At 32.1% G+C, this 22,953-nt stretch overlaps 1 protein-coding gene across 2 annotated transcripts in view; it reads left to right on the forward strand.

Moving 5' to 3' along the window:
• LOC143062630 (homeobox protein php-3-like) overlaps nucleotides 1-22,953 on the forward strand; it is a 64,308-nt gene that overhangs the window by 12,203 nt on the left and 29,152 nt on the right. Inside the window, exon 1 of one of the 2 annotated variants that reach the window (XM_076234303.1) lies at nucleotides 19,742-20,148. The exons of the other annotated variant lie outside the window; for it this stretch is intronic. The gene's annotated coding sequence lies outside the window, so the exon portion shown is untranslated. Of the gene's footprint in view, nucleotides 1-19,741; nucleotides 20,149-22,953 lie in introns of those variants that run through there. 2 annotated transcript variants of the gene reach the window in all.

Consider the following 22,953-nt stretch of genomic DNA (forward strand, 5'->3'; position numbering starts at 1 on the left):
GGACTGTTCACGCCACCTGGATAGTTATAATATATGGACGTTTTCATGACCCTATGACAAATTTGATTCCTTTTCAATTTATTTTATGAGCCGGTCAGTTTTGCATTCCAAGATAAAACCGATGTTCATTTTCCGTTTATAACCTTTTAATTGGCACCAACGTGGTGTTTATGTCTGAAAGGTGTTTTAGACCTTAGAATAAAATGGCTGACCAACAAAATTATTTTGACCATGTCCAACCATTTTGCTTTGTTAGCTAGAAAAGTAATCTATGCTCCTGATTGCATTAAAGAGAAAATGTAATTGCAAATGTAATTGGAGCATTTTATGTGTGTCGAGGCTTGGAAAATAATTTAGTGAATTGAGTTTTCGTATAAAAGTTCAGTTTTGTGACGATTACTGTCGGACCTCGTCTTATCCTATGACAATTATAGCTTATATATCACAAGAATGTATCATCATGTATTGTTACATCGCCAGAATAATTAGCCGCCATCAAGGTTTTGTGGGTGTAGTCATCATGACTTTTGTAAAAGGGTTTTCAGCATTGATAAAAACCTTAAATAACAGAAATTTAAAAAAGCGAAATCTTGTAATATTAAAAAATGTGGTATACATCTATTTCATACGTAAGAGTTTCGGCGATTTTTTGCATTTCCTCCGATTGTATTTCATTCTGCTAAAGTATTAATCTGATGAAAGCTAGATATTGGTGATATAAAACACACATTTATATTATTAAAGCGCACTTTGAAAACAGAAAAAGAAATAGCAAGAGTAAGAGTAAAAAACAAAAATCCATCATGAAGAAAACAAATTGAAAGAAAATAAATGAATAAGCTTATAATAAGGATGCATGTCACAGATTCATTAATTTACAGTACAGTCAGCAGATTATTCTATTAAACAACAAATGTGAATTTGCTATAAACGCCAAAGCTTCCACAGTACCACTTATCTTATTGTTGGTATTTGTTACTTGGTTGTCCATTTGTTTTCTTCAACCACTTTTTTGTATAGATGTAAGCGATTTAACAATTAATTAACGTTCATCACCAGTCTCTTTGAAAGACAAAAACTAAAACTTATCATTGGTTGCCTTGGGCTGGTTTTTGCTCTTTGATCGGGTTGTTGTCCCTTTGAAACCATTTTGTGACCTTGAGCTATTGTCTGCTATTTAGTTTGATTGTTGTCGTTTTCAGACCCATTGGTGGCCTTGAGTTGTTTTCTGCTATTGGTCTGGATGTTGTCTCTTTGAAACCCATTGGCAGCCTTTGACTGTTTTCTGCTATTTGGCCGGGTTGTTGTCTCTTTAAGTCCCATTGATGGCCTTGTGCTGTTTTCTGCTTTTTGGTCGGGTTGTTGTCTCTTTGAGACCCATTGGGAGCCTTTGGCTGTTTTCTGCTATTTGATCGGGTTGTTGTCTCTTTGAGACCCATTGATGCCCTGTGCTGTTTTCTCTTCTTTGGTAGGGTTGTAGTCTCTTTGGGACCCAGTGATGGCCTTGTGCTGTTTTCTGCTCTTTGGTCGGGTTGTTGTCTCTTTGAGACCAATTGGGAGCCTTTGGCTGTTTTTTGCTATTTGATCGGGTTGTTGTCTCTTTGAGGCCCATTGATGGCCTTGTGCTGTTTTCTGTTCTATGGTAAGGTTGTTGTCTCTTTGAGGCCCATTGATGGCCTTGTGCTGTTTTCTGTTCTATGGTAAGGTTGTTGTCTCTTTGAGACCCATTGATGGCCTTGTGCTGTTTTCTGTTCTTTGGTAGGGTTGTTGTCTCTTTGAGACCCAGTGATGGCCTTGTGCTGTTGTCTGCTCTTTGGTCTGGTTGTTGTCTCTTTAAGTCCCATAGATGGCCTTGTGCTGTTTTCTGCTTTTTGGTCGGGTTGTTGTCTCTTTGAGACCCATTGGGAGCCTTTGGCTGTTTTCTGCTATTTGATCGGGTTGTTGTCTCTTTGAGACCCATTGATGCCCTGTGCTGTTTTCTCTTCTTTGGTAGGGTTGTAGTCTCTTTGGGACCCAGTGATGGCCTTGTGCTGTTTTCTGCTCTTTGGTCGGGTTGTTGTCTCTTTGAGACCAATTGGGAGCCTTTGGCTGTTTTTTGCTATTTGATCGGGTTGTTGTCTCTTTGAGGCCCATTGATGGCCTTGTGCTGTTTTCTGTTCTATGGTAAGGTTGTTGTCTCTTTGAGGCCCATTGATGGCCTTGTGCTGTTTTCTGTTCTATGGTAAGGTTGTTGTCTCTTTGAGACCCATTGATGGCCTTGTGCTGTTTTCTGTTCTTTGGTAGGGTTGTTGTCTCTTTGAGACCCAGTGATGGCCTTGTGCTGTTGTCTGCTCTTTGGTCTGGTTGTTGTCTCTTTAAGTCCCATTGATGGCCTTGTGCTGTTTTCTGCTCTTTGGTCGGGTTGTTGTCTCTTTGAGACCCATTGATGGCCTTGTGCTGTTTTCTGCTCTTTGGTCGGGTTGTTGTCTCTTTAAGTCCCATTGGTTGCCTTGAACTGGTTTCAGCTGTTTGTTTAGGGTGCTGTCTCTATGACAAATTCCCTGTTTCCATTCACAATTTTATTCAGTTGACAAACGTTTATTTTTTTTTTGTTTGGTTATAAGTAGAACGTCCCATTCCTGGGTTTACTAGGAGAGTAGGTGTAAATAATGAATGACTGTTGAGCTGTCATACATGCAATACGTTGACGTTTTTTCGTTGTTTTTTTTATATTACATTCCGCGTAAAGTAATCCGCTTGCCAATTATCATCGATACGCGCATCATCCGTTATTTATTAAAATTTATTATTAATAAGTGAAAACTACACTGTTAACATATTTTGCGTTAAAAGCTGACTAAAGTTTAAATTGATCGTGCGATCGATCTTCAATGGTCAAATTTCAATGTTTGTGAAACTCAAAACTTCGATTTATACAAGAACTTGTGAATTAATTTAACGTATTTAATAATTTATAAATAATTAATTGATTTACATTTCTTGTCGAATTCCTTGTTCATTAGTTGTGAAATTCTAAAAATTTCAAAACTGGTCTGAAAATAAAGTAGAGCGAATAATTCATATAGTTGACTCACTAATCTCGGAACATTTTCTCTCAAACTGTTAAAAGTTGAAATAACTACTTATTTCTTCTAAAAAGAACAATGAAATTCCTTAAAATTGATGCACAAATAACATTTTTTCACATGCATATTAATGTTACCTTATAAGGCGGTAACACATCAAAAGATAGATAGTTCTCACATCAAACGGCTGGAAATCGCCAAAATTTAGTGAGAAAATTCACGATATTTCTTTAATCCTCAATATTATTTACCATAAAATGGGTTCGAACCTCCTTAAATCTTCACCTTATAGAGACTAATCCTAATTTATGGTAATAGTCGTGTTATATGGCGACAATGGTTACTCATAATACATACAAAAAGTTTAATCATTCAGACGAACTCCACAAAGCCAGAATATATTCATTTTATTTTTGAAGGGGAAAACATTTTTAAAGGATGCGGCAGTCAATGAAGAGAATTATACTAAAACAAATTGTAGCAAATATATATACAATTTTTTTCATAATCATTTAGACGAACTCCAGCACGCCAGAATATATTATATTTTATTTTGAAGGGAGCTGTTAAACTTTAAAGAATGTGGTAGTCAATGAAAAGAATTATACTCAAACAAATTATAGCAAATATATACTATAAAAAAGAAGATGTGGTATGATTGCCAATGAGACAACTCTCCACAAGAGACCAAAATGACACAGAAATTAACAACTATATGTCCCCGTACGGCCTTTAACAATGAACAAAGCCAATACCGCATAGTATATATATATCATTTTTTTTCTAATTTCATTTTATAAATTAAACACCACAGAAAACTGCTTAATTAATATATAAACGGTAGATATGCTAAGGGTATCGAATAAAATGTGTCGAGGGAGCAATTTTAACTTTTCATTTTCCTTTCATTTTACACACAAAAAATGTAGTAAACAAATAGTAATTTTGCAATAAACATGTGAGAGAAATAAAATTGTATACCTCCCAATTACCGAGGTCCTAATTCTGTAAAATGTAATGAAGTATAGAATTAAGAGATAAAAACAGGCAAAAGATTATAAAATTGTAATAAAATCATTCTATACCAGCCACAGATTACTACAATTTTATTACAAACATAACCTTTGATGAAACTCGCATAATGTTGCTCTCATTTCGCAGAAAATGAACACTTTACCAATCAGAGGCTACCATTTTCAATTTTCTACATTAAGATGATTTCGGAATGAGCCATTAAATATTTTAGTATCTTTTTAGGTTACTATAGAACATAAGACACTAAAGTGGAGATATATGATCTCATCTTTGTGATGTTTTAACAATTGAACTATAACACATTTTTGTAAAGTTGGTTACGGGATATTTCAGGATTCCGTTGTATGATTTTTTTTATAATATTAAGCAGCTAATCCGTATTTATTAAGTCTGGTATGACAATTTATGACGTCTAACTATGTCACAGATATACGGCAGGTAAGGGCAGTTTTATAATGTTAAATTCTTCAATTATTAGCTTTGTGACAAAATGAATATTTTATTATGAAAAAGTAATACAACTGCTAGAATTTGATAGCTAGTCATTTATTAAAAATAAAAAAAAACAATATAAAGCTACTTTTATCTTCATTTTATATTGTTTTTTTTTTTAATCTTTTTTTGTATTTTATTTGTTCGGTTAATTTACAAATTGAACATTCATAAATAATTTTAATAGTTTATATTTATAAAAAAAAAAGTTTAACTGAATAAGATCTATGAATTCTAAAAATGTTTCAATATATTTTTATATGTTTTAGTTTAAACTAAAATTTCATTTTTAAACAACAATCCTAAAATAAATTTTCAAATCTATATTTAAAAAAAATACGCAATAATCTTGGTATTCTTATTTATCAGTAAATTGTTCATTTGTCAAAGATTTTAAGTATTTTATTTGATATTATCATCGTTTCTAAACCAATATTGATCGTCCGATCAAACACGGGAGACAACTACAACACTCTTATAGTTTAATATTAATAATAATAACTCTTACATATTTTACAATAACACAAATATTGAAATACTTGTGTAAATTGAGAAATTTTCCCACAACTTTTATCAGTTGATATAAAGTGGAGTGCCATACACAGACTTTCGGTTTCTTCAAACCCTTTTTATTACCCCCATCAGCCAACAAATGGCTTTAATATTGAAATGAATATTTTACAGATTTTACTCTTCTCCAAACAAAACGGGTGATAATTGCTATGTTATCTTCAAATCTGATTGTTGACCTGCACATTAAACTCTTCATTTTATCACCCTGTACCGTATGAAAATGACAAAGACTTGTAGAATAATAAGAATATTGACTTCTGTTAATTTCGTTTGATGTTTACAAATATACACAACAAAGTGCCTGTTAAGATGGACAATAAACTCATTATGCTATTCCAATGTAAATAAATGAAATCGTGTGACGCAAACATAACGGGTCATCAGAAATTTTCCCACTGACCACCGACTTCCTTGGTATCTAACCAGAGTCGAGCCACATTTTTGACTTTTCAAATTACAATAAAATAAAAACTTGAAAATGCCTTTCTAAAATAAGTTAACCTTTTCATTTCATCGAAACAATTCATTTTCATATATTAATAAAAATTAAGGCGTATCCTAATACTTCTTTTAATCCCTTGAAAAAAGCAAGTACAGCCGAAGTGCAAGAAAATATTAATAAGGCGAAGAATTGTATTGTAATTTACCATAGTAAAACGCGAACTACTTGGTGTTTTTTTTATTGGCAGGTAATGACAAAATGATCTTTTTAATTGGTATAAGGACCAAGAAAGTTTACCTTACTTACATATATGTACAGAAAGGGAAATCAATAGTTTGATATTCGTGCATAATAACAAACTCTAATTTTAATTAACATTTATCTGAACACCATCTTGCTTTGGGAAAACTGCTTGTCAAAGTTGTCTTCTGGCCAGTTGATTTGATTTGTCCCATTTTACGACATGACATTGTCTTGCATAACGTTTATTGTTCATTTGATGTCGTAAAAATTCTCAGAACGATTGCTGGTAATTAGTTTTATGTTGGATACATGTGCTGGCATCTCTTTGTATACTTCATCAAAGGTTCTTCTTTTTATTCGTTTTGTTATGTTGTGCTGACTTTTTAATGCCAGTTTGACCGCCACTATATACTCAGTAGAAAAGCCCAAAAGTAATAAAATCGGTACCTGGTATGCATGTTTTCAATCGAATGCGATAAGTTTCGATATCAAGGCATTAATATACAAGATGCATAGAAGATATGATTAAATATGGGAAATGTAATTAGCCTAGAGCGAAATAAAAGCGTCAAAACTGTCCGAATTCATTTCAGTTTAGGGCCTTACCTCCACCTTCGTATCAGAGTTACAGATAAAAACAAAGAAATGGACCTCCATGGTTTATAATCTTTATCAAAAATATGATAAAATAATAACGAAAGGTGGGAATTGCTAAACATTAGAAAAACCAAAGGCGACAATTGTGTGAAAACTTTTAACAATTATACAACGATTTGTATAAATAATATGTAGATTGAAATAGCCTCATAGAATATTGCAATGTTGCTTTCTCTCAAGTTGTTATTGCAAGCCAATTTGTGGTCAGTTGGTTTTTCATATGTTCCACCCTTCACATGTTCGCTAGATATCAGAAAAAACATGAATTTTGTGTTAATTTCTTTTATTTCTAAAGACGGATTTTTCTTAAAACGACATAGGTGTAAAAAATGTTCGTAGTTATAGATATATATTTTAAACTTTGTACACAATATTTAAGTTAATAAGACAGACCTTTTCGTGTATGTTAAGAGTGTTGAGAAACTTTAAAAATTGATATCCTAGTAGTTAAGATGCAATCTTGTTGAGGAAGACAACTTTTAGAAGTCATCGAAATTTTTGTGTCTGTAAATATGACTCTTTGTCATAGAATTTCGCAGGTAATCTCTTTGAAAAAAGATTACTTAAAGTGCCTCGTTTTCGCCAAAAGCTTAAAATGATATATCTTTAAGCACAAGCTAAAATATCAAAGAAGGAAATAGATACAATGTACTTTATTTCAAAGAAAAAAGCCAACTGAAATTCCATATACTTTCATTTCCAGAAACCCATACATATATATATACATAAAATCGAACTCGCATTTCTCATGTAACAAAGTTTTTTTTTCAAATGTAACAAAGATTAGCCACTTCAGTAAACTTTTGAGAATGATAAGTGGCGTCGCAAAAAGTTACAAAAAGCTAAAAGAGTAGATGAGGTAGATATATTACGACCTGTATTGTGAAGATACTCTTGCATGTAACAGCATGGATGTTCCTGTTCAGTTGGAGCGTGTCGTACCCTATGGCGTTTTCAAAATTCCTTAGGCAGAACACTCACATGCAGTGAATCTGTACGCGTTTTATTTTGTGTTTTACTTTCACGGCATACGATATTGACAAGAAAATGTGGGGGTTTTGTGAGGTAACAAAGCTGGTTTTACTCCACAACGTTGTGTGCCTTTACTCAGTATCAGACTATCTGGACTATGTGTAGTCTGTTGTTGTTTGTCTTTGAATGTGTATATTTACTAGGAGTAGGTTGTTGCGTTGTGGTAAGTGTTGTGACTACCATACTGTTGGATATTTTTTAAGTATTGGATGTGATTGATTGATTATTGTTTGCTTAAAGTCGCAGTGGCAAATATTTCATGCATGTTCAGGACGAGTATTTCTTGTGATATTTGTAATGTATATCCATATCACTCTAACAAACATGCCAGTACCGTCAATTCCTTCAACAGCATCTGAGGTTAACTCCAATTTTTTAATTGGTTTGTGTATGTTTACTCCGTGGTTTTCTGTGAAGCATTTGCCTGCGACCATTGCTCATATTGTCGGCTTCTTGTTCTGATTATGTTCTTTTCTTGATTCACCTTTTTGGAGATGAGAATTCGTAAATTTTCTTGTTACTCTCCATGTTAAGATTTCTAGCTGACGATTTTAGTGTTGTATTTCTATTCGTTAAATAACCTGTTATATTTGACGTTTTTGCACGTTTAAGTAAATATATAAGTACCAATATTATGTAGAAATTGAGAATGTATTTTTTAGAAGACCGTTTTTTTTTGTTTTTTTTTTGGTGTTTTTTTTTCTCAAAAATATGTTGTATGCATTTATCGATTCTTCTGCATACAAGATACTTTTTCAAATTTCAAAATATCAATTTTAAAATACCAACGCATTATTTTGTCGATGCATATGGCCATAACAGTTATTAAAATACCATTGTATTGTCGTTAAAGCCATTTTTTTTGCAACACACATGTATACAATTACGTTTCATAAGCGATTTGTTGACAGGAGGTTACAATAATCCACTAATTTCTTCAACTATAAAACAATGCCGTATCATTGATTAATTACAAAATGATAAGCACAATTACAAACGCCATCCTACATTTCTCATTTACTGAGCTTCCGTTTGATCATGCGCAAACTGCTTTTATCCATTTGCTGCAGAAAGTCAGCTTGACCGACTTCAAGCAAGGAAATAAGCTCTTGAAATTACATGCATGATTCGAGGTCAATACGGGTTACGAATTTAGGTGCATTTTCTTTGAAAATAATCTTTTATTCAAGGTTAAGTCATCGCATAGAACATGCGCAACTCTTGAAATAGAACTACTCGGAAGTGTTTGCTTGTGCAAGACCAGGATCTCGTGCGAGTGCAAACCACTGACCACCTGGTCGGGTTACATAAAGTAATACGATGAATATTCAAGTAGACAGGAAAGGAAAACTGTATTTTAGATAGTGAAAAAAATAAGTTGGGTTTTCGATAATGTGTAACGGTTTTGAACAAACATTTGCATTTCTCTTTCAATGATTAGTAGTACTAATTTGAATGCCTTTTGATAGTTTCAATGTTTGTCTGTGTTTTGTTGTTATTCTTTATATTCGTCTCTACTGACTGTAGAATTTAATATATTGTTTTAAATCCATTCTATTACTCCTGAACTTTTTTTATAACTGAATAGGGTGAAATACTGCTCCACCCCAGGGAGCATAGGAATTGGGTTTCCGTGGAATCGGGTATCGTTATACAACTGTTTTTAAGAGATAACACGAATTTTCTGCAGTTTGTAACGTTGAAAGGCATATCAGTTGAGTATAATTTCTATGGAAAACAGCTGCTTTTACAGTTAAAGATCAGATGTATTTGATTTTGAGTCTTAGATTTGGCAAAACCGATCTTTCTGACCGAGAGCATATTGATAAATATCAACAATATTTATTGCATATCTTTAAAACGAACAAAACCTCATACGTCTTTAAACAGTTTCCCCAGTGGGATACCACTTTATAACCGACTTAGATTCGGTTGTTTTTAATATAGCGTCTAAAATGTTCACGTGTATTATATATAAGCTATGTAATCTAATATTATACGTCTAATCCTCAAAGTAGCTCTGTTGTATTTTAGTCTAGAAGCCAGGTTGATTACTTAAGTTACCTATGTATACCATGATGGTTCACCTCAGAGTTAGATTTGGTACATATAGTGAATATGTATTCCCACTCTACTGCTACACAATATTATGTAGCGGCCTGCTGAGGATAACCTCCGGGTGCGGGATTTTCTCGCTGCGTTGAAGACGTATTGGTGAGCATAGGCTGTTATCTGCTCTATGGTCGGGTTGTTGTCTCTTTGACATATTCCTCATTTCCATTCTCAAATTTATTCTTCATGCACTTGTCCGATCCTGTGAGGCATCTTTTTGGTTTTCGCTGATGTTTGTCTCTATCAATATGGTTAGTGGACATTATATTGAATGAATTTTTTTTAAACAACACGCTCTTAGAATATTAAAAACCAAAAAAGCAAGTCTATAAATAAATATGCTGCTAAGATTATTGTCGGATATGTGCCATATTCTTTCTTGATTCAACGTGTCTTGATATTGGATTTCCTCGTTAGTACTGCGTTGGTACCTTAGATACGAATGAGTTATACAATTAGTTCAGTTTGAAACGCTCAACCTTTGTAGAGCGAGAGGTTTAGCTAGCTTTAGAAACAGGTTAAATCCACCATTTTCTACATAAGAAAATGCCTGTACCACAGTTGTTATCCATTCGTTTGTTGTGTTTGCGCTTTTGACCTTGTCATTTGCCTAGGGACTTTCCGTTTAGAATTTTTCTCGGAGTTCGGTATTTTTCTTATTTCACTTTTATGTATCTTTTTGTGACTTGTTTGGGCGATTGAAATTGTTTGTTTTCAAATCTTTCATCGTGACAGCGTCAAATATCTCTAAACTGTGAATTTCAGATTTCAGATTGGTCCTTACTATCCAAGAAATATGCACCTTCGTAAATCTGATAGCCTTTACTAAATGATTTCCTCACCATTGCGATTTTATTAAAGATTTATCTGAGGTTTATATATTTTCGATATACTTTCGCTTACTGGAGCTGTAGTATGTAATGATCGTTGTGTCCGTTCGTCTGTCAGATCGTTCTTACGTTCATTCGTCTGCTCTTGCATACTCATGCTCCTTATTCAATCGGCTTTCCTGGGGCAAATCCGGTACTCTCGTTAGATGAAGGTACGGAATTGGCAGAGTTGTGTCGAATGCCTCCTTATCTATAGTCTGGATTAAAGGGAGATTTCGCAAAATCTTTACCATATATCTGAACACATTACTATTTTTCACATAGCAAAAACGGACCAGCAAAAGCATGAACTGTGTTTTTGTATCCTCAATATTTCAAACAATACATTATTTCAATGAAACTTAGGGTCTATCTTATATAATACTATAATTCGTCTTCTGTTATATCTTTCGACATAAATAATTAAGCAACACTACGGGTAACACGTGTGAAGTAGGAATGGCTTGCCCTTTCGTAGCACATGAGAACACATCAAGTTTTTGTAAGCGTTCGTGTTGCTCAGTCTTTATTTTTTCTATGTTGTGTTTTGTGTACTGTTGTTTGTCTGTTTCATTTTTAGACAAAGAGTTGTCACTTTATTTTCGACTTGTGAGTTAAAATGTTCCTTTGATATCTTTCGCCTGTTTTTCCTTGTTTTAAGAATGAAAACACGGACCGACTCTGTCACATCTAGACAAATTATGGAACGCTAGTATGATACACTCTCAGAATTTCCGGTTTCTTTTCTCGTCATTCCTTATTCTTTTTAATTATATTTTTTATGTTATGATTGATTGATTTTTAGAGTTCATAGTCTATTTCACAAATGTAGGAGAACTTGCTAAGTGTTAGGAAGGATATTTAGGTGGAAGGATTGAAAGTGCCTATTGCTCTTGAAGACAAAAACTCAATTTTAATGAGAAAAAAATAAAAATACGCCTGATTTGTCAGCTCTAATTTGCATTTAGGAGTTGTATATAAAGTTTCCTTTTAACTATTAACAAGAGTGTCCTTTATTCCATTTCAACTTTTCCTCCCTTTAAACAACGTGACTTCAATAAACGACGAGAGAAATTACTTTTGTCAGTTTTCGTTGCATGGTGTGAGTTATTGGGATATCTATTATACTAAACGCATTTATGTGAGCTTAGATCAAAAGAAGAAATTATTTTTTATTAATTTTTGTATTGCGAGCTTTCTTGACTCAAAACTTTCGTTGCACATGTTGACCAATTGGTAACTTGTGTATCAGTTGCTGTTTTCCAATAACCATGGAAGACTTGAAAGAAAATTAGGCGTCAGTATATATGAAAAAAACCTTTAGCATTGTTTACGATGTTTGTCTGAAATAAACATAATCGTTGGCGCCCTACCCAATGATACCAATATGAACAAGAATTTTGGTATTCGCTAATGAAAGCAAAAATATTTAAGAATGTTAAAGAATTTCAGCAAGAACGGTTTATTAATAGAGTATTATTGTTTTTGGTTTATAAGAACAATAGTAGTATATTCAAAATGCTTGTTTAATTCATACAAGTCTTTCGTTTCATTTTAAAATTGTTATGATGAAAATTATATATTATAGATGGCTATTTGGAATTAAAGATATAGACTGGTGGTCTTTAATAATTTATGAAGTCATAAAGCATATCAAAGTAATGTTAAATCTAAAAAGTCCTCATCTAGAACAGCTGTACATCTCTCTCAAGATCTTGTTAATTACCAGACGTAGGCTCTTGAAGGACAGAATGTATCTTTGCTTTCAAAATATCTATTTGATAGACAGATAGTAAAGGGAATTGTAGTTAAATAAGTACGTAAAAGAGATAAAGGAATTTAGGTGATTTTAAGAGTTTCATTGTTTCCTTGGATATAAGTTCTTTCGGAATTCTCATTCTGATTTGAACGTCCGAAGAATTGCAAAAACATTACTTAACAAACTTGGTATTTATTTCTAAATATGAAAAATGAGATGTGGAATATTTGTGTGACAGCAACAAAACGACACAGAAATTCAAAATACACATTTTCAAGTGTATATGTGTATACTGTTTTTTTCTTCTTCACTGTCCCATTTGTTAATAATACTGCTTAGTAGTTTTCTATACATTAGCATCTCTATAGAGTATCAAACGTAAAAAAAATAAGCTTTTTCTAAGTTCACAGTAACATAGACTTCTCATGTCCGGTGGTAATAGCTTTGCTGTAAGAGCGTCCAGTTTGGTATATTGGCCCTAAACCGTATCAATAGTATACACAACTATCACATGCCATTATGTGAACGTTAACGTGACACGATCCAAAGACGCGGAAGAAAAACCTGGAGTTCTGTGCGTCGTTCTTTGCTAGATAACAGTCCTTATCCTACTTGCCATGCTTAATGGTAGGTGATATTTGCCGTCTATACCCAAGTATATTCACTTTCAACCTGACTACTTATAGTCGTAGAACTATTTATATATTCCATCTGCATATGCATGCAATATATGCATGCAATATATGCAATTGGACTTAACTGAATCAGGCAATGGATGAGCGGTTTTAACTGTTGTGAAATTGCGGGAATTCGATCACGCTTTTTTAAAAATGGAAAATTTCTTTAAAATCACTTCTTTAGCGAAATGAAAACCCCCCAAACGAGCCCTACAGTTTTCATTCCCACTTGTTAATCAGGATAAATTGTTACATATGTATTTTCAAAGAGGCTTGTCTTTCTGTGTGATCTACGTTTTCCATTATACCCCATCATACTTTCATATCAAATATTATGTATAACTTGTGTTATCAAATCATAAATGACTGTTTCTAGTCTCATTCGAGTGAATTTTTGACAACTTAAGATGACTTACGACCATTCGGGGTGGCCTGGTAATTTTCGTATAAAAAGCTAGCGGCGGGAAGCAATCCGTGGGCTAAACAAACACCATTTACACACAGTGGAAAAGAAATAGTTTATGCACGTTTTTATTGATACGGGCTTTAGTCAAAGGCTTGCGCACTAGGTGGTATTTAAAAGCCAAATGCAATGCTTAAATAAAAAGGTGTGTTAATTTCTGAATATATCATTCTAATTAGACGGCAAATAAAACATACAAATTATCGGGGTCTTTGGAAACTAAATGAAAACGAATTTTCAGTTTTTGAGATCAAAGTGATCGGAAAGCAATAGATCCATTTTAAAAGGTTAGAATTGCGACCACCAAGAAAACGCTTTGAAAATTTAATGTCGTCACATGGTTGCTAAAATCTGTAATGCTTAATAAATTAAAATTTGTGTCAACAATAATAATCAAAATCTAGTTTTCCTAATTGCAGTCTGATGTAAATATTCTAAATGATCAGTGTAAATACATACAATTGTGTTTATTTTCAATTTTCTCCTCGTTTTACATGTTTATCGATGCCGTAAATTGTTACCCCAACAACGATGAGGAAACAGATAAGGTGAATTTTGATTGGACTAATTCGAAATGTTTCGATGATGTCACATAACCATAGTTTATAACCTCTTATATCATGGTAAAAGGACATTTTCATTTACAATGCAACTTGTCACTTCCAAACGACTTTTAGTTCAATGCGTCCATTGTGCATTTTTGTAATTGTTTAATTGTACTTCTCAAAAACTAAAAATACGTAACATATTATATAATAAATTCAAATGTTTAGAATAGAACGACCCCCTCAGTTGATAACCTTGAATTACAAATACAGTGAAGACACCTTCATCTTGGTTAAAATAGATGATGTTGATGCTGTAATTATTATATTGCTATTCAGGATTTTTTTTACAAATGTGAATATCAACTGGAATTTCGGTCGTATATGCATGGGACTGATTGCAGTAGAATCCAACTTGATGCATTTGGTAATTCTTGAACTATTTTTAGATTTTGATGCCATTTATGTAACAAAAATTTTTCGGAATTTAAGATGAAAAGATGAACAGATTAAAATTGAATTGAAATGTAACCAGTCCGTTCGATCCTAACGTTTTATCTCATATTGCTTACATTTATAACCATTTGCATGTGCTCTCCTCAATGCAAAGACGGATTATGAAGGGCCCTCTTTCTGAAAAAAATTTGGTTGAGTATATAGGGAAACAGAGCGGGTCCCCTCTTAGGCAGTCAGTTGGCCCCACTTATGAAAATTTTTTTCACTTATGAAAAATTCTTGATCTGCAACTGAAATGGATGAAAACGGCTGTACTGGTACCCAGCATGCCTAGATACTATAGAGCAATCGTCTTTCAGAGAATAAACTAGTACAGGTAGTATTGACATAATTATCTGGTTTATATATCAAATTTTTGCAGTAAAACTATGTTTTAATATGTCAGTAATGGTACACATAAAAGTTTAAGGTGAAATATTATATCTCTACATTCGATCTTAAGTAATTCGTTTTTACATAAAGAGACAATAAAGTGCGAAAGGCAAAAATAATTGTATAATCAATCCAATGTATTAAATTTATTTATTTAAAGCATGAAGTTTTTGATACCTGGCTTTAATATACTGAGATCAGGACGGATCCAGCCATTTTAAAAAGGGGTCCTAACACAGGATAAAAGGGGAGGTTCCAACCACATGTCCCCATTCAAATGCATTGATCGTTCAAAAAAGGGGGGTTCCAACTCCCCTGGATCCGCCAATGGAAATGGTGTAATAAATAATTATTAGTTGTTAATTAAGACATTAAGATGTCTCAATACGAGAGGTTTTGATAAGACAATAACATAATTCAAATGCAGAAATAAAATCATGAATTGTTGTTGTTGTGTTTTAGAGGATTCTGTCCAAAATATTTTCACAGTTGAGTTTGATGTTGTTTGAAACTGAGATGTGTCAGGTTAAAATGCTTTTGATTTGACCATATATCTCGGAAAGAAAATTACAGATTGATATGACGTTGAAAATAGATTAATATATCGTTTTGCGTGTTCTCAAACTACTCATTGCTTCAAGTCTAAGCAATGGCAAGTGAGTTCCATTCAAATATCTATCATATTACCAGGTGATATTTGTTCTTTTAGATATGCCTTACGGTCAGTACAAATGACCTCTAATTTCGTTTTATGTCCTTGTCGGCGAATATAAATGAACACATTTGGATGCCAATTTTAGCCAGAATGCATCGATTTGTAGATCGAACGCCATTGTTTCCTATTTTTATGTATCTTCATGCATATTAACTTTATGTCCACTGTAGAAGTGAAGGCTCTTATTTGAACTGGAAATCGCTTTCTTTATGGTATTTTTACGATATTTTTACTATCTAAGAATTAATAAAAACTTCAAATGATGGTATAGAATTTCAAAATTTGCACAAAAATATCAACAATTGAATTATATTGACGTACAATCTGGCGCAGTGACATAGAGATTTTATAGCATATCAAATCTCCTTTAACTTTTGTTTTGTGAAATGGTTTTTCTATGAATGTTCTGGGACAAGCATGTTTACGTTGGTCAATACTTCTTTGTCTGTCATGACTTACTCTATGAAATATTGATTTCGATAATTTGAATATAAAAATTTATATAAAATATTGATTTCGAGACATTGAATATAAAACTTTAGTAGAGCCATAGTTCCAGTTAAGCACATTTGAATTTTAAACATTTATTATGTTTCGCCTTAACACTTTTCTGAACATACTATAATGGGAAATATTTGTTCGTACGGGGTCACTCAACGTCATAAAAAGTAAAATCACAAAAATACTGAACTTAGAGGAAGATCAATTGGGAAAGTCCATAATCACATGGCAAAATCAAACAAAACGCATCAAAAACGAATGAATAAGAACTGTCATATTCCTGACTTGGTACAGGCATTTTCAAATGTAGAAAATGGTGGATTAAACCTGGTTCTATAGCGCTAACCCTCTCATAAGACTTGGTAACAAGCTCCTGTCTCTTCTATATAGAGATACAATAGTATATGTTTTATCATATACTAGCTTTAGTACGTTAAAGGTATGTGGTTCATACGTGTTTCTCTTTCTCGTTTTTTTTTTCTATAGATTAGTTGGTTTTCCCGTTTGAAAGGTTTTACACTAGTCATTTTGGTGACCCTTTATAGCTTGCTGTTCGGTGTGAGCCAAAGCTCCGTGTTGAAGACCATACTTTGACCTAAAATGGTTTACTTTTACAAATGTGACTTAGGTGGAGATTTGTCTCATTGGCACTTATACCACATCTTCTTATATATATGATACACAGATCAACACAAATATTTAAGCTTCGTCAATATCTCAACCTTCATTCCAGTTTCTCTTGACTTGTGCATTTCAAATGTCCCCTTGTAATATTCTTCCTCTTTCTACGGACAATCTTACTTTGTCATTTCAAATTTAACTAGTATGTCCATTTGACGTTAGTATGTTTTGCCATGCCTCTGCCGTTTAACATTCTACAGGAAATGACTATATATATATGGATTCATAATATCATGTAGAGTGATGCAGATTTTCAGATGCTTACTTACCCCGTCTTTCTTGTGCGTTACACCGTTTGGAGGTCGTGCTTTTCCGAATGTTTATTCGGACACATTTGTGCGTTTGGTTGTTATGATGTGTCAACTGACATCACCATGTCTCTTCATATGTATGCACAAAACGTTGCAATTCTGGTACATACGTGATTTGTGTTCCATGTTTTCATTTAAAACTGTGGGACAGACAAAAATAAAACTTCAAAAAAATGAACTTTGGTTGTAGGAGTCATCATTAAAAATACCTTATTGAAATGTCTAAATATGTTTCTAATTTTGAAATTCTCTTATACTCAAATATATACCAGAAGCTGTAAATTTGTAGCTATAAAAACAAAAATGTATATCACATAGTTGTAACTAGTTTTCAAAACCAAAGTCATGGAGATGTGTCAACTAGTGACTACTCTATTCGCGTGGGTGAACAAATGCACCATGTAAATTTTACGAGTCGTGTATATATATATATTTTCAGCTATATGCCCTTCTGGAGCCCTAATTTGGTGATACAGATATTCTTTTCTATTCTATATATATATATATATATAGAATAGAAAAGAATATCTGTATCACCAAATTATATATATATACAGAAAATGTTTTATAATTTCTTTTGAATCCTATTTAAAACAGGCAAAAAATCAAGAATAGAACGATAATGTCAACTATAGAAATGTTCCTTAAGAACCGAATGGTACCCAACCTTGAACAGGACTATAAAAATGTTCCTTAAGAACCGAATGGTACCCAACCTTGAACAGGACATTAGAAATGTTCCTAAAGAACCGAATGGTACCCAACCTTGAACAGGACTATAGAAATGTTCCTTAAGAACCGAATGGTACCCAACCTTGAACAGGACATTAGAAATGTTCCTTAAGATTTAGCGTTTCTGTTCTTTCTTTACACTCGTTCTTTATTTCCTTTTTCCATTGTTTATTTTTAATATTATGACAAGAATAATTATGACACTCCATTACTGCAAAAAGAGGATTTACTTCCCATGAACTAAAAAAAAAGAGTGCATTTTCCTTATTTAATTTCAAATTGTGAGCGTTTTGAGAATTTAAAAATCATAAAAATAAGCTTATTTCGGATTATTTAAGGGAAATCCCAAGGAAAACTGACAACGTTATTGATTTTGAGAATCCTGATATTTCATTAAAATTAAACTTAATTGCATTGTGAATATGGATGATTTTTTTTACTTAGTCCCAAGATTCAAATGTATTTGTATATATATGATGTTTATTACCGACGCATTCTCTTTTGTGTGTACTTTATTCGTGGTAAGTAGCAGTTTAGATGGCTATGTAATATTTGAAGCTATTGTAAAATAGATAAATGTACATATATGATTTGTCGGTTTTATTGTAAGAGAGGACAAATCTTATTCATTTTTTTTTAAATATAAATAATGTAAAAACAAATTTTAAACTTTTTATCATTCCCCAAACATCGTATTTTTTTATTCATTTTTTTTGTTGTTTTAATTTTGGACTTGAATCGATCGTGAAAACAAGTGGATTAACCGATTTTTTTCAAAGAAAACACTATTGAGTCGAATCTTTATGCTCTATTAATTGCTAGAAGGGGGAAAAAGCTGAGAAGCAGGGCAGCAATTTCAATTTCTGAATGAAATATACATGGAAATGAACAAGGTAATCCGACATAGTTGATGTAAATACATAACATGCATCTAAGAAGGCAGACATTAAAGATACAATTTCTTTAAAAATGCGATGAGGTTAGGTAGAAAAACCTTCTTGAAAGAGGGAGGGAAACTTGTTTTAAAATTAAAAATTCCAATATAAATTTTATCAAATTTATTTTTGAAAATTAAGCAACTGCCCTGTGGTTTAAAAAAATATATACATTTGAATTGTTTCTACTACTATGTAGTTCTTTGCAGCAACGTATAACAACTTGGCACTTCGAAAAATAAGTGAAGGAAGGTTGTCTCAAAAATTATAACAATGGTAGAAAAGCTTGATATATTGATATAATAATTTAAACATGTCCATTCAATGAAGAAGAAAAAAATCTTCAATAAAAGAAAAACTTTGAAATATATTGCTAGAATATTTATTTATTATTATTATTATTCATATTTAAAACAATAATAGTAATAACAATAATAATTAAGGAAAAAAAATAAATAATAATAATAATAATAATAATAATAATAATAATAATAATAATAATAATAATAATAATAATAATAATAATAATAAATAAATGACTATTTTTAAATGACTATTTTTATTTTTATTTGAGAAGTTATCTAAATATTTGATAATTAACAATAATATTGAATAAACTTATTCCATTCATAAGCAGATATTTCACAAGAAAAAAGCCATTCACGAAAATCAGGAAAAAATTTCAAGAATGTTCAAGTTGAGAGATCAAACGTTAATTTGTACAATTCCCAGAGTTAGAGAATAAAAACAGTGTACTTACTTTGTAAAATCATACAAAATAACACGTTTTATCATTGGAAACATTTACTTTTATTTTTTCATTAAGTCTGATAATAACATGTTCCGATTTATCCGTTTGTCAAGACCCTTACTTTGAGTATAAGCCGACAATTCGGTAGTTCAACCTTGTAAACGAATCCATCTTCACAACTGATATTTAAATTCAAAAATTATATACCGATTTCTGTATCATAATGGTGGCAAATAAGAATTAAAAGGTACAAGTTATCATGCGATCAAAAAGCAGGTGCGTGAATGCTGAGTTTAATAAACACATGCCATAGGAGAAAGGCCGTACGGTGCTCGTAATGATCCACTTGTATCAGGACCTACTTCTTGCAGCGGAAGTTTAGTTACATTGAAAAATGTGTATTTGATTTCTGTATGCACGTATAGATCAGTGGTGATATATTCAAATGTAACACGTCAACATAATAATGCATATTGAAATAATATACGTTCTGCCCATTTTTTAAATGTCGCACTGTGATTTTTGTTGATAATCGGAAATACTTTTACTGATTTTGTATCCCGAGCAACAGTAAAACATAAATCAATCCTCGATATGTTGGAGTAGTACATCTTGCTGGACATGCAATCTGGCAGACCTGAGAAGCTGGACACTGCACGAACACTGCCAGGTAACAATCTTTTCCACTTTATCCATAACACTCCATGTTTTTGCTTTTGAAAGACTATTCGGTGTACGAATATTTACTTCATTTCACAAATGTTTTCCTGCAGTTTTGAATTTTTTCTCCAAAACCAGAACAAGTTTTGTATTTACACGGAATACCCAGCGATAAGAAACAGTATTTTATAACGACGGATATTTTATGTATTTTTCTTTACAGAACATTGCTAAAGGGTTGTAATAACGGAGGCGGGATTTAGTTTATTGCTTTCAGTAAAGTGCAGTTATAAAATGTTTTAATGTAGTAGTTACACTGTAATTTGAGTTGATTTTAAGACAATTTGGCGTATACGAAGCTGGATTCAGTTTATGGTTTGGTGTAATAGCCACTTTATAGTACGACGTTGAGTAACAGGGATGTTTACAAATAAAAACAACCGAGACATTCCCTATTCTCTCATTCTGTTTTCTGTAAGGGCACTCTTGGTTTTTTGGTCAAATTCTGTTTTGAATTTAGCAATTTTCTAATTATTCTGTTTACATCCTGCCAACTAATATCTCTTTGAGTTGTAGATTAAAAAATATAATTGGAATACAAATGTTAAGTAAAATAAAACATAAATATAACAAAAAATACAAAGTGAAAAAAAAATATTTATTTGAATATACAATGAGACGTGTATTTATAATGTTTTCAAACCCCATTTAATATTAAAAATATATATCTCAATCAGAAAATATGGAAGCTGCATCCTATTTAATGGACGTTTTATACTAATGTTTCTACAAATGTGTTTTCATTATTTATGAGACCTCATTGGTGGGCCCGTTAATTTTTCTTAAGCTGGGTCTACCGAAAAGATAATTTCTTCTCACCATGGAAGTGTATTAAATTGATTTATGACTTAAAGGGAAACTTCGCAAAAAAATCAAAAATTGATATTATGTCCATTCTGTATAAAAATGCTCAAATTTATAGATATTAAAGTTTTATTCCGCTAAATAAGAGATCACCATCGATTTTAAATTTTGAGTATCAGTTCTCTACTCTCCGCCATCTTGTCACCTTCTCCGATGAAAAATCCCGATATGTCAATAAACCACAAAGGAACAAAACTACAGTAAACGATGTAGTCGTAATTGCGTGTCGATATCTTGTCAATCGTACGGTTGTTTTATCTGACTGACTAACTTGATACGGAAAATGGTCTTATATTTTTAAATAACCATATAATCTGTTATTTTTAAACTGATAATATTGTAATTAGTTAAAAAGTCAAAGTTCAAATCATAAAATGATAAATAAGTGTTCCGTGGAAATTGTTTTCGAAAATCTAATTCGTTCATAATTCTTTCAAGTAATAAACTTTATTTAAATAAATTCGGATCTTCCCTTATCTGATCACCAGCATGGCTAAAGGTATTACTCCCAAAGGTATTGGAAGGGGTGTAAGGTGACACGTCCAGGTATTCAATCGATTTCCTGTCCGGCGGGCTTGCAAGTTCATGCATCATTTCACTTCTGTAGGTATTGATCAGTGTACACGACCGTTACTTATAACTTTCCATTTTGAACTATCAGGTGCATGTATAATATACATTTTTGTCTTGCGTGTCCGAAAGTGATATAATATACTAGTCATTACTGAACTCATACGCTTGTTTATAAATAACATTTCTGGTGTAAAGAATATTATTTATAAAAAAAAAATAATACAAAAAAAAATAATTGAAGAAATACAAATCTATTTACATATTTTTCCAAGGGTTAATTTGGGAAAATATAATATATACTCGTTGTCAATAGTTTAGGACAGATTGGAACATACCAGAATTATTGATCTAAAAAAATGTGCGCACTTGTCGACGATTCGTGTATACATACGCCTGGTAGAAAGTTACGGAACTATAGTCAGTAGCGCAATTTAAAATATGTATAAATGTATACATTGAACATAAGAAAGAAACATACATTTTGTGTAAATTGTGGTAAAAGTTTTGTAAATAGACTAGTCCATGTATGCCAACAGTATGTAGTCAACGAATTCGATAGACTATTGTATACCAAAAGAAGAAGAAGAAAAAAAAGAAACAATTTGATTTAAATACAGGTCAATTTATAACTTGCTTTGGTTCATCGAAGTTAAGAACATAGTAAACTCACAGATTTATATATCAATTAAATTGTTCTCGAATAAAGGACGAAATTCGTCATCATCACAATTGTTCCAACATTCATGTAAAATATATGCAACTGGACGTACACTAATAATCCCCAAGGAATGTGAATATTTTCTAGGAAAACTATTGAGTATCAATTTCGGGATTTATTTTCTTTCTTGATATTCAATGACAGCAATTTAAAGAATAAACTGCTTGTCGGATATTTGTCCGCTTTAGGGGTATTCTTGCAAGTTGAACAGACTTATAATAACATTCAAATATAGGGAAAGATAACATTAAATTCGTTGTCTTTTAATTTTAAACATTGTTGATCAAATAGTTATTTAAGTATATATATACGTTGGGAGACGACGATTATTATAGTTGTCTCAGATTTTAATAAGGACGTTCCCCATTATGAATAAATTTGGTTGACGTTTATCACACTTGAAAAGAATATCTATTCGTAATTTTTCGATTCCATTACAAAAATATTTTTTTCTTTATTCGTACATATTATATTCCGCTTCGGTAGAGTTATCTTCAGATAGTATCATATATTAATTAATACATGGCTTTCAAAAGTCTAAATGTAAGTGTTCTCGTACATTTTTTCGCCTAATAAAGACAAATAAAAATGATTTAGTAA

This window comes from Mytilus galloprovincialis, chromosome 2, assembly GCF_965363235.1.
Source record: "Mytilus galloprovincialis chromosome 2, xbMytGall1.hap1.1, whole genome shotgun sequence".
In the NCBI taxonomy this organism is placed as follows: Eukaryota; Metazoa; Mollusca; class Bivalvia; order Mytilida; family Mytilidae; genus Mytilus; species Mytilus galloprovincialis.